We start from the raw sequence: 13899 nt of genomic DNA, 5'->3' as shown, positions 1-13899 counted from the left end.
CAAGAACATGGTATATTTCTCCATCTGTTTATGTCATCTTTGATATCTTTCATCAGTGTTTTATAGTTTTCTGAGTACAAGTTTTTTGCCTCCATAGGCAGGTTTATTCCTAGGTATTTTATTCTTTTTGTTGCAGTGGTAAATGGGAGAGTTTCCTTAATTCCTCTTTCTGATTTTTCATTGTTGGTGTATAGGAATGCCAGAGATTTCTGTGCATTAATTTTGTATCCTGTAACCTTACCAAATTCATTGATTACTTCTAGTAGTTTTCTAATGTCAGCTTTAGTATTTTCTATGTGTAGTATCATGTTATCGGCAAATATTAACAGTTTTACTTATTTTTTTCCAATTTGTATTCCTTTTATTTCTTTTTCTTCTCTGAATGCCGTGGCTAGGAATTCCAAAACTATGTTGAATGAGAGTGGTGAGAGTGGATATCCTTGTCTTGTTCCTGATCTTAGTGGAAATGCTTTCAGTTTTTCACCATTGATTATGATGCTTGCTGTGGGTTTGTCATATATGGCCTTTATTATGTTGAGGTAGGTTCCCTCTATGCCCATTTTCTGGAGGGTTTTTGTCATAAATGGGTGTTCAATTTTGTCAAAAGCTTTTTCTGCATCTATTGAGATGATCATATGGTTTCTATTCTTCAATTTGTTAATATGGTGTATCACATTGATTGATTTGCGTATATTGAAGAATCCTTGCATCCCTGGGATAAATCCCACTTGATCATGATGTACGATCCTTTTAATGTGTTGTTGCATTCTGTTTGCTAGTATTTTGTTCAGGATTTTTGCATCTATGTTCATCAATGATATCGGTCTGTAAGTTTCTTTTTTGTGATATCTTTGTCTGGTTTTGGTATCAGGGTGATCGTGGCTTTGTAGAATGAATTTGGGAGTGTTTCTCTGTCTGCAATTTTTTGGAAGAATTTGAGAAGGATCAGTGTTAGTTCTTCTCTAAATGTTTGATGGAATTTGCCTGTGAAGTCATCTGATCCTGGACTTTTGTTTGTTGGCAGATTTTTAGAGTTTCAATTTCATTATTTGTGAGCTGTTTTATATTTTCTAATAATTCCTGGTTTAGTCTTGGAAAATTGTACCTTTCCAAGAATTTGTCCATTTCTTCACGGTTGTCCATTTCATTGGCATATAGTTGTTTGTAGTAGTCTTTTGTAATCCTTTGTATTTCTGCAGTTGTGATTTCTCCTATTTCATTTCTAATTTTATTGATTTGTGTCCTCTCCCATTTTTTCTTGATGAGTCTGGGTAAGGGTTTACCAATTTTGTTTATCTTCTCAAAGAACGAGCTCTTAGTTTTATTGATCTTTGTTATTATTTTCTTCATTTCTATTTCATTTATTTCTGCTCTGATCTTTGATTTCTTTCCTTCCCCTGACTTTGGGTTTTCTTTGTTCTCCTTTGTCAACTTCTTTTAAGTGTAGGGTTCGATTCTTTATTTGAGTTTTTTCTTTTTTCTTGAGGTGAGATTGAATTGCTAAAAAATTCCCTCTTAGAACTGCTTTTGCTGTGTCCCATAGGTTCTAGGACATCGTGTTTTCATTGTCATTTGTTTCTATGTATTTTTTAATTTCTTCTTTGATTTCTACAGTGATCTGTTGGTTATTTAGTAGTGCACTGTTTAGCCTCCATATATGTGTGTTTTGTGAAGTTTTTTTCCTGTAATGGGTCTAATCTCATAGTGTTGTGGTCAGAAAAGATGTTTGATACGACTTTAATTTTCTTTAATTTTTTGAGGCTTGATTTGTGACCCAAGATGTGATCTATCCTGGAGAATGTTCCATATGCACTCGAGAAGAAAGTGTAATCTGCCACTTTTGGGTGGAATGTTCTATAAATATCAGTCAGATCTATCTGGTCTATTGTGTCATTTAAAGCTTGTGTTTCCTTATTTATTTTCTGTTTGGATGATCTGTCCATTGTTGTATGTGGGGTGTTAAAATCCCCTGCTGTTAATGTGTTACTGTCGATTTCTCCATTCATGGTTGTTAGCATTTGCCTTATGTATTGAGGTGCTCCTATGTTGGGTGCAAAAACATTTATAATTGTTATATCTTCGTCTTGGATTGATCCCTTGATGATGATGTAGTGTCCCTCCTTATCTTTTGTAACAGTCTTTCTTTTAAAGTCTATTTTATCTGATATGAGTATTGCTACTCCAGGTTTCTTTTGATTTCCATTTGCATGGAATATCTTTTTCTGTCCATTCACTTTCAGTCTGTATGTGTCCCTAGGTCTGAAGTGGGTCTCTTGTAGGCAGCATATATATGCGTCTTGTTTTTGTATCCATTCAGCCAGTCTGTGTCTTTTGGTTGGGACATTTAATCCATTTACCTTCAAGGTTATTATCAATATGAATGTTCCTATTACCATTTTCTTAATTGTTTTGGTTTTTTGTTTAGTGTGTGTGGTATGCGGGCCTCCCACCGCTGCAGCCCCCACCCCCGCTGTGGAGCACAGGCTACCTGGACGTGCAGGCCCAGTGGCCATGGCCCATGGGCCCAGCTGCTCCACGGCATGTGGGACCCTCCCGGACTGGGGCACAAAACTGTGCCTCCCGCATCGGCAGGCGGACTCCCAATGACTGCACCACCAGGGAAGCCCTTGGGTTTGTTTTTGTGGGTCTTTTTCTTCTCTTGTGTTTCCTGCTTAGAGAAGTTTCTTTAGTATTTGTTGTAAAGCTGGTTTGGTGGTGCTGAATTTTCTTAGCTTTTGCTTGTCTGAAAAGCTTTTGACTTCCATCGAATCTGAATGAGATCCTTGCTGGGTAGAGTAATCTTGGTTGTAGGTTTTTCTCTTTCATCACTTTAAATATATCCTGCCCCTCCCTTCTGGCCTGCCGAGTTTCTGCTGAAAAATCAGCTGATAACCTTATGGGGATTCCTTTGTATGCTATTTTTTGTTTTTCCTTTGCTGCCTTAATATTTTTTCTTTGAATTTAATTTTTGTTAGTTTGATGAATATGTGTCTTGGTGTGTTTTTCCTAGGGTTTATCCTGTATGGGACTCTCTGTGCTTCCTGGATTTGGGTGACTATTTCCTTTCCCATGTTAGGGAAGTTTTCCACTACAATCTTTTCAAATATTTTCTCAGACCCTTTTTTTTCTCTGCTTCTTCTAGGACCCCTATAATTCAAATGTTGGTGCATTTAATGTTGTCCCAGAGGTCTCTGAGACTGTCATCAGTTATTTTCATTCTTTTTTCTTTATTCTGTTCCTCAGCAGTTATTTCCACCATTTTGGCTTCCAGCTCACTTATTCATTCTTTTGCCTCAGTTTTTCTGTTACTTATTCCTTCTAGTGTATTTTTCATTCCAGTTATTGTGTTGTTTATCTCTGTTTGTTTGTTCTTTAGTTCTTCTATATCTCTGTTAAACATTTCTTGTGTTTTCTCAATTCGTGCCTCCATTCTATTTCCGAGCTTCTGGATCATCTTTACTGTCATTACTCTGAATTCTTTTTCAGGTAGATTGCTTATTTCCTCTTCATTTATTTGGGCTTGTAGGTGTTTAGCTTGCTCCTTCATCTGTGACATACTGTTTTGCCATCTCTCTCTCTCTCTCTCTCTTTTTTTTTTTAAGAGTGGGATTATGTTCCTGTCTTACTGGTTGTTTGGCATGAGGCTTCCCACATGGCAGTTTGTAGGCTATTGAGTAGAGCTGGGTCTTGGTCCTGAGATGAGGAACTCCGTGTGACCTCACTCCAATGAATATTCCCTGGTGTCTGAAGTTCTCTGTTAGTCCAGTGGTTTGGACTTGGAGCTCCCAGGGCAGGAGCTTTGGCCTGACCCCGGGCTCATGAGCCAAGATCCCACAAGCTGCATGGGGCGGCAAAAATAAAACACAAAATACAAAAAACAATAAGAAAGTAAAAAATAAAATTAGACTAGAAAAATAACAGATATGTTAGAAAGAATATAAAAATATAGATGAATCAACAACTGGAAACTACATCAGTACCACAATAGTAAAAAAAAGAGGAGGAGGGAAAAGAAAAAGAAAAAAGGGAGAAAAGACCTTGGCTGTTTAGGGTGGAGTCTAAGCAGGGCAGGGTTTGGGTGGTGGGCGGGGCCAATGCTCAGGACCCACAGGGTTGGAAAAGGCCCTGGGGACTGTGGGGTGTTGGGGCTTAGGCTCAAGGAACAGAAGGGCCCCGGACGTGGCCCCCACCCCTGGTCTCAGAGGGCAGGGGACCTCACCTGGGAGGCCAGTAGGCTTTCTGGGCTTGAGTGGGTGGGGCTAACACCCTCCTCTCCTCTCCTGGTCCTCCTGGAGGGCCCCTCCCGCCTGCCTCTCCTTATATTCTGGGCCTCCCTCCTATGTCCCCAAGGACCCTCACAGCCTGGAGGGGGGTTTGGAGGGCAGAGGATTGGCCTGGGAGCTCATCAGTCTCCCCGGGTCCGAGTAGGCAGGGCAAATGATCTCCGCTCCTGTTCTGCTCCTCCTGGAGAGCCCCTTCCACCTGCCTCTCCTGATCTCCCCGGCCTCAGGGGTGCCGTTCCTTTCTGGCCTCCACTTCTCCTTCCCCCTCAATCCCCCTATGTCCTACCGGTTCACTTTGGGATTCCTCCCATCTCCTTGGGTGTGGGAGTCCCCCACCAGCGGCTGGCAGGTGCCCTAGTTGTGGGGAGATGCCAACTCTGTGTCTTCCCACACCGCCATCTTCCCATCTTTATTCTTTTACATGTGGACATCCAGTTTTCCCAACACCACTTCTGGAAAAGACTGTCATTTCCTCATTGAATGATCTTGGCACCTCTGTCAAAAATTATTGAACAATATGCATGAGGGTGTATTTCTGGGCTCCCTATTCCTTTCTATTTGTCTATATGTCTGTCTTTATGCCAGTACCACAGTGTTTTGATTATGGTAACTTTGTAATATGTTTGGAAATCAGGCCTCCAACTTTGTTATTTTTTTTCAAGATTATTTTGGCTATTCAAGGTCCTGTGAGATTTCATATGAATTTTGGGATGGCATTTCTAATTCTGTAAAAAATGTCCTTGGGATTTAGACAGAGATTGTATTGAATCTGTAGGTTGCTTTGGGTGCTGTTGACATCTTAACAATATTGTCTCCAACCCATGAACATTGGATGTGCTTTATTTATATACATCTTTAATTCCTTTCAGTAATGTTTTGTCATTTTCATTGTACAAGTCTTTACCTCCTTGGTTAATTCCTAAGTATTTTATTCTTTTTGATGCTGTTGTAAATGGAATTGTGTTTGTTATTTCCTCTTTGGATAATATAATTGATTGTTAGTGTTTAGAAATGCAACTGATTTTTATGTATTGACTTTGTATCCTGCTACTTTGCTGAATTCATTTGTCAGTTCTAACAGGTTTTTGGTAGAATCTTTAGGATTTTATGCATATAAGATCATATTGTTTGTAAACAGAGATAATTTTCTTTCTTTCCAGTTTAAATGCCTTTTATTTTTTTCTTTGCCTAATTTCTCTGACTAGAGCTTCTTGTACTTGGTTGAACAGAAGTGGTGAAAGTGGGCATACTTGCCTTGTTCCTCATCTTAAAGAAATGCTTTCAGTTTTCATCATTGAGTGTGACATTTGCTGGGGGTTTTCCATATATGGCTTGTACTATGTTAAGGTAGTTTCCTTTGAAAGTCTTTGTCTAGTAACTGATGCATGTGTTTCTTCAGAGATGGCTTCTGGAGATTTATTTTCTTTCTTTAAATGAGTATTTCCTCGTTTCTTTGTATGCCTTGTGATCATTGAAAATTTGGCATTTGAAAAAATAGTTGCGTCTCCAATATTTGTAGACCAATATGGAAGACCTTTGGTAATTTATGGGCCCTTGAGGTTCTTTTCTTTTTGGAGTTTAGAGAAACGTTGTGTTTAATGGTAAAGCTTAGCACACTCCAGCAGCAGGCATGGCCTGGAGTCCAAGCAGCAGGAGTGGGTAGGAGACCTCCATGGAGCCTCACATGGCGAAATTGATGAAGAAGGCAACCATCAGATAGAAGAGCCACATAGCCTCAGATAGGGCAAAGCCCAGAATGGCATAGGAGAAGAGCTGCTGCTTCAGAGACGGGTTCTTGGCATAGCCAGTGATCAAGCTGCCAAACGCTCTTCCAGTACCGGCCCCTGAACCAAGCACACCAACTGTGGTGGCCCCAGTGCCAATAAACTTGGCCGCTGTGTCAGTGTCCTGGGAGAACACACTGGTCTGGAACTCCCACCTGGCCACCTGAAGTGGGACACTGATGTAGGAAGGCTGTTCAGATGGGATCTCCGGCCTCCTCAGGAGGAGGCAGACGCAGGCCTGATCAGGCCCCTGGTACAAGAGTGGATCAGAGCAGGAGGAATGAGTAGTGCCCCGCTGGTCTGCTTTCTTTCTGTCTCCCGGCTTTAGCTCTAGGACTCTGGGCCCTTGAGTTTTGTGGTCGTCCCTGGGTAGAGGCTGAAGGTATTATCAGATGTTTTCTATGCATGTATTCTGTCTGGGCTTGTGTGTGTGCTTTTTAAAACTTTCTTCTATAGCCACAGCTGATTTCAAATGTCTTAATTTTGCAAAGAGCCTCATTCCAACTTCTTCTCAGAGCCTTAGATGCTCTGTTTATTTTTCTATTATTTTTGAGAAATTTTATTACTTGTAATGCCTTTCCCCCAAGCACCTGCATGTGTGCAGTTCCTCTGCGGTTGTCACATATCATGGCGCCCACTACTGTCTTCTGTGGCCTCTGCCAGTCTGAAATCCAGATTATGCCACCATTCCCTTTTTGAGCTCCAAGTCAGGTGAGATAGAAGCCAGTCTCTGGGTCAGTCTACAGATCAAAATGTTGCCAACAAGTTATTCTCTGCTCCTTCTGTCCTGAGGAATGGAACTGGGGATCAGGCCACTTCATTCTGATCACACTGTGCTATACTGGGTGGGATAAGGGTGAGTAGAAGTGCTGTGAAATTTCCTACCATTCTGAATGTGATTTTTTTCTTGATGGGGCATTTGCTTGGTTGCTGTAGATCTTTGACTGGTTTCCAGAGCTCCTGTAAAGTTATTTTAGTCCGTCTGTAGTGTTTTGTTGAATGTTCCCCCTCAGGAAAAATGGCCTGGAGCTTCACCATCCACCATCACTCCTGGTGAAGAGGTTTTAGATACAACACAAAAAGCAGTCCATGGAAGAAAAAATTGATAAGTTAGACCTTCTTAAAATGAAAAGCTTCTTCTCTGAGAAAGACACTGTTAAGAGAATTGAGAGACAAGCCACAGCTCAGGAGAAAATACTTATAAAACACATATCTGATAAAGGACAGGTATCCAAATTATATAAAGAATTCTTAACAATAAGAAAACAAACAACCCAGTTTAAAAGTGGGCAAAATATCTGCTCCGACACCTCACCAAAGAATATGTCAAAGAATCACAAGAAAAGATGTTCAGTATCATTTGTCATTAGGGAATTGCAAATTAAAACAACACTGAGATACTGCTAATGACTATCAGAATAGATAAAGGTCACAGAACTGACAATATCAATTGCTGGCAAGGGTGCAGAGGAGAAGGAACCCTTGTTCACTGCTGTGGGAGTGCAAAATGGTGCAGGCAGTTTGGAGACAATTCGGCAATTTCTCGCCATGCAACCCGGCAAATTGTGCTCCTAGGTATTTACCCAAGTGACTTGAAAATCTATGTGCACAAAAATCTGTACATAAAGGTTTATAGCAGCTTTATTCCTAATCAACCCAAACTGGAAGCAGTCAAGGTGTCCTTCGACAGGTGAAAGTATAAACAAACTTTGGTCTGTCTAAACGATGGAACATTACTCAGGAATAAAAGGAAATGAGCTCTCAGGCCATGAAAAGACATAGTTTAATCCTAAGTGCATGTTCCTAACCAAAAGAAACCAGTGTGAAAAGGCTACGTACTGTATTATTTGCATCATATGACATCCTGGAAAAGGCAAAACTATAGTTAAAAGATCAGTGGTTTGCAGGTGTTTGGGGGGAAGGTGGGAGGGTTGAATAAATGAAGCACAGAGGGTTTTTTTAGGGTGGTGAAAATATTCTGTATGACACTGTAATTGTGGATATGTGACACTATGCATTTGTCAGAACCTATAGAACGTTGCAGCACAAAGAATGAACCTTACTGAAATAGATAGCTAGTGGGAAGCAGCTGCATAGCACAGGGAGATCAGTTTGGTGCTTTGTGACCACCTAGAGGGGTGGATAGGGAGGGTGGGAGGGAGACGCAAGAGGGATACGTAGAGCTGATTCACTTTGTTATACAGCAGCAACTAACACAACAGTGTAGAGCAATTATACTCCAATAAAGATGTTAAAAAAATATTAGGAGAAAAAAAGAAGAACCTTACTGTACAAAAATTAAAAAAAAATCATTTAGGAAGATCCCAGGATGGAATGAAAAATATGACAAAACAATCTAGCTTATTACAGATGCATGAAACAACCTCATTGAAGGGGACAGGGGAAAAGTTGCTGACCTAAATAACTTTGGAAACGAGTGTAGTTTGTACGACCAAAAGCAAAAGAAACTGCATATCAGCGCTCTACTCTAGTTGATAAAGTTGTTTCCCGTATGAGTTCAGGTTAGCAATTCTGATACTGTACACTGGAGTTGAATAATGGATAGCAGATGGTGGGGTCCAGTTTTCTCATTGTTGGAGTGGGAGTTTACACATACACAAAGGGAGGAAGCTACGATGTTCCATATCATAATTAATTAGAGACATTAGTATGACTCTTGTTTAGCTTAACATAGATAGTTAAATATAGAAATAATTATAGATATGTATATATACAGGAGTTAGTATGCACATGTATATATTCTGTCCTTGTCAGCTGAGAGGGCCTAGAAGCAATGATCCTCTGGTAGCAACAAGCGTACCTCGCACTCAGATCCTGGTTTCCAATGCCATTCTCCAATAGAAGGAACTGGGGTCCTTGGAGAAATCACTGATTAGGGCAGAAAATATATAAGATCAGACTGGAGACTATTGTAGTGCCAGAAAATAAGGAAGTGCTCAGACGACCCCTGCCAAAAAACCCACGCTGATGGGAGTGTGCAACAGGGCACAGAACCAATGGAAAGAGTTCCCAGTGGCCAAAGCTGAAACATTTCTGCACAATAAAATAAAGTAATACTGGATTATAACCCAAAGCATAAAGTAAAATTCCATGAGTATATACTGATACAAATAAATAATTGACTAAATAAATGAATAAATAAATAAATGGAAGAGAAGAGACAGAACTCCCAGGCAGAAGAATTCCAAATAATTTGTGTAGATATTCCGTCCTCAAGGAGGTAGAGCACAACTCCCACTTCTTAAGTCTGAGCTGTAGATAGTGACTTCATTCCAAAGACTGCAGCATGAAAACGAGGAATAGAAGAGTACAGATGGTTCCTGACATACAACGGTTTGACTTACGATTTTTCTACTTTATGATGGTGCAAAAATGATACATATTCAGTAGAAACTGTACTTTGAATTTTGATGTTTTCCTGGCTAGCAGTATTTGGTACAATACTCCTTCATGATGCTGGGCTGTGGCAGCGAGCCTCAGCTCCCAGTCAGCTGTGTGATCACAAGGGTAGAAAACACAGACACTTAGAATCATTCTGTGTCCAGACAACTACCCTGGTTTTCATTTTCAGTACAGTATTCAATAAATTACATAGCTCATTCAACACTTTATTGTAAAATAGGCTTTGTGTTAGGTGATTTTGCCCAACTGTACGCTAATGTAAGTTTTCTGAGTGTGTTTAATATAGGTTAGGCTAAGCTACGATGTTCGGTAGGTGAGGTGCGTCAAATGTATTTTCGACATATTTTCAGCTTATGATCTGTTTATCAGGATGTTACCCCATCATAAGTCGAGGAAGATCTGTAACTTTTATAGTGGAGAAACCTGACAGACACTGCCTTGACCAGGATGACGGCCAAGATCAACAGTGATAAGGGATGTTAATAGTATATACACTTCATATAACGTAATGAAAATGGCATTATACCTCTGTAGTGTTCCTCCCAAGAACACATAACCCCAGTCTAATCATGAGAAAAACATCAGAAGAATCCAAATTGAGGGACATTCTATAAAATGCCTGACCAGTATTCACAAAATTGTCAAGGTCATAAAAAACAAGGAAAGTCAGGGAACGTGTCACAGCCAAGAGAAACCTAAGGACACATGATGACTACATGTAATATGGAATCCTGGATGGCATCCTGGAACAGATAAAGGACGCTGGGTAAAATCTAAGGAAATAAGAATGAAATATGGACGTTAGTTAATAATAATAATGTCTCAATATTGGTTCCTTAATTATACCAATAATTATAATTACCATCCTAATGTAAGATATAAATGATGTAAGATATAAATACTGGGGTGTATGGCAGCTCTCAGTACTATCTTTGCAGTATCTGGAACAGGCACCATTTACTTATGTTTTTGGCCTCAGCTCATTTGTTTTTTCCCGCCTCCTCTGAGATAGGACAGTCCTGTATTCATGTTGGGCAACCAAGGCGAAGAGAGCAGTAGTGAGTGTGGCAAATGTTCACTGCAGAGCTGGGATTGAAATCCAGTCCAGACCAACTCCACAGTCCCTGTACCCGCTGTATATTCCACTTCTCAATGCCCTTCAGCCAAAGACCACCAGGAGCATACTTGTACAATTTGAACCTATGCTTTGTTGACGAGGGAGAATACACTCCATCGTGAACCTTGTGTTCCAGCAATAGTGTGTGAAAAAGAACCTATTACAGGACTTGACCTCTGAGTAGGTCATTGGAGGGTATGTCTATGATTTGGAGGTTTGCTGCAGATTCAGTGCTGTTAGAATGTTGTCAAATTAGGAATGAAAGTGGGGACCTTACTACCAACCTTACAGAAATAAAAAGCAATATAAGAGAATACTATGAATATCTGTATGTCAACAAATTAGATAACCTAGATGAAATGGATAAATTCATAGAAACACATAAACTACCAAATTGACTCAAGAAGAAATAGACATTCTGAATAGACTTCTAACAAGTAAAGAGATTGAAGACTTCCAACAAAGAAAAGCCCTGGTCCAACTAGCTTCACTGATGATTCTACTAAATATTCAAAGAAAAACGAACACATTCTTTTTTTAAAAATTAATTTATTTTTATTGGAGTATAGTTGCTTTACAATGTTGTGTTTCTACTGTACAGCAAAGTGAATCAGCTATACGTATACATATATCCCTTCTTTTTTGGATTTCCTTTCCATTTAGGTCACCACAGAGCACTGAGTAGAGTTCCCTGTGCTATACAGTATGTTCTCATTAGTAATCTATTTTATACATAGTATCAGTAGTGTATATATGTCAATCGCCATCTCCCAATTCATCCCACCCCACCCTTTGTTCTCTATGTGTCTCTATTTCAGCTTTGCAAATAAGATCACCTATACTATTTTTTTAGATTACACCTATATGTGTTAGTATATGATACTTGTTTTTCTCTTTCTGTCTTACTTCACTCCGTATGACAGACCCTAGATCCATCCACCTCACTACAAATAACTCAATTTTGTTTTTTTTATGGCTGAGTAATATTCCATTGTATATATGTACCACATCTTCTTTATCCATTCATCTGTCAGTGAACATTTAGGTGGTTCCATGTCCTGGCTATTGTAAATAGTTCCATGTCCTGGCTGCAATGAACACTGGGGTACATGTCTCTTTTTGTCTTTTTTTTTTTTTTTGGTGGTGGTACTCGTGCCTCTCACTGCTGTGGCATCTCCCATTGTGGAGCACAGGCGATGGACGCGCAGGCTCAGCGGCCATGGCTCATGGGCCCAGCCACTCCGTGGCATGTGGGATCTTCCCGGACCGGGTCACGAACCCATGTCCCCAGCATCGGCAGGCAGACTCTCAACTACTGTGCCACCTAGGAACCCACATGTCTCTTTTTGAATTATGGTTTTCTCAGGGTATATGCCCAGTAGTGGGATTGCTGGGTCACATGGTAGTTCTATATTTAGTTTTTTAAGGAACCTCCATACTGTTCTCCGTAGTGGCTGTATCAATTTACATTCCCACCAGCAGTGCAAGAGGGTTCCCTTTTCACCACACCCTTTCCAGCATTTATTGTTTCTAGATTTTTTGATAATGGCCATTCTGACTGGTGTGAGGTGATATCTCATTGTAGTTTTGATTTGCATTTCTCTAACAATTAGTGATGTTGAGCATCTTTCCATGTGCCTCTTGGCCATCTGTATGTCTTCCTTGGAAAAATGTCTATTTAGGTCTTCTGCCCATTTTTTAATTGGATTGTTTTTTTGATATTGAGCTCCATGAGCAGTTTGTATATTTTGGAGATTAATCCTTTGTCTGTTTCATTTGCAAATATTTTCTCCCATTCAGAGTGTTGTCTTGTTTATCGTTTCCTTGCTGTGCAAAAGCTTTTAAGTTTAATTATGTCCCGTTTGTTTATTTTGTTTTTATTTCTGTTACTCTAGGAGGTGGCTCAAAATAGATCTTGCTGTGGTTTATGTCAAAGTGTGTTTTTCCTATGTTTTCCTCTAAGAGTTTTATACTGACCGGTCTTACATTTAGGTCTTTGATACATTTGGAGTTAATTTTTGTGTATGGTGTTAGGTAGTGTTCTAATTTCATTCTTTTACATGTAGCTGTCCAGTTTTCCCAGCACCACTTATTGAAGAGACTGTCTTTTCTCCATTGTATGTTCTTGCCTCATTTGTCATAAATTAGGTGCCGATATGTGCGTGGGTTTATCTCTGGGCATTCTCTCCTCTACCATTGATCTATATTTCTGTTTCTGTGCCAGTACCATACTGTCTTGATTACTGTAGCTTTGTGGTATAGTTTGCAGTCAGGGAGCCTGATTCCTCCAACTCCATTTTTCTTTCTCAAGATTGCTTTGGCTATTCGGGGTCTTTTGTAGTTCCATACGAATTGTAAAATTTTTTGTTCTAATTCTGTGAAGAATGCCATTGGTAGTTTGATAGGGATTGCACTGAATCTATAGATTGCCTTGGGTAGTGTCGTCATTTTCACAATATTGAGACTTCCAATCCAAGAACATGGTATGTTTCTCAATCTGTTTATGTCATCTTTGATATCTTTCATTAGTGTTTTATAGTGTTCTGCGTACAAGTTTTTCGCCTCCTTAGGCAGGTTTATTCCTAGGTATTTTATTCTTTTTGTTGCAGTGGTAAATGGGAGAGTTTCCTTAATTCCTCTTTCTGATTTTTCATTATTGGTGTATCGGAATGCCAGAGATTTCTGTGCATTAATTTTGTATCCTGCAACCTTACCAAATTCATTGATCAGTTCTAGTAGTTTTCTAATGTCAGCTTTAGTATTTTCTATGTGTAGTATCATGTTATTGGCAAATATTGACGGTTTAACTTCTTCTTTTCCAATTTGTATTCCTTTTATTTCTTTTTCTTCTCTGAATGCCGTGGCTAGGACTTCCTAAACTATATTGAATGAGAGTGGTGAGAGTGGATATCCTTGTCTTGTTCCTGATCTTAGTGGAAATGCTTTCAGTTTTTCACCATTGATTATGATGCTTGCTGTGGGTTTGTCATATATGGCCTTTATTATGTTGAGGTAGCTTCCCTCTATGCCCATTTTCTGGAGAGTTTTTGTCATAAATGGGTGTTGAATTTTGTCAAAAGCTTTTTCTGCATCAATTGAGTTGATCATATGGTTTCTATTTTTCAATTTGTTTATATGGAGTATCACATTGATTGATTTGCATATATTGAAGAATCCTTGCATCCCTGGGATAAATCCCACTTGATCTTGATGTACGATCCTTTTAATGTGTTGTTGCATTCTGTTCGCTAATATTTTGTTCAGGATTTTTGCATCTATGTTCATCAGTGAT

At 39.5% G+C, this 13899-nt stretch overlaps 1 pseudogene; it reads right to left on the bottom strand.

Annotated features, from left to right (window-relative positions):
- Positions 1 to 5963: 5963 nt before the first annotated feature.
- Positions 5964 to 6696, bottom strand: LOC101315910 (ATP synthase F(0) complex subunit C1, mitochondrial pseudogene; annotated as a pseudogene).
- Between the last annotated feature and the right edge of the window lie 7203 nt (positions 6697 to 13899).

Source organism: Tursiops truncatus, chromosome 14 (assembly GCF_011762595.2).
Source record: "Tursiops truncatus isolate mTurTru1 chromosome 14, mTurTru1.mat.Y, whole genome shotgun sequence".
Taxonomy (NCBI): Eukaryota; Metazoa; Chordata; class Mammalia; order Artiodactyla; family Delphinidae; genus Tursiops; species Tursiops truncatus.
Note: the sequence above shows the minus strand (reverse complement) of the source record. Positions and strands in the feature narration are given on the sequence as shown.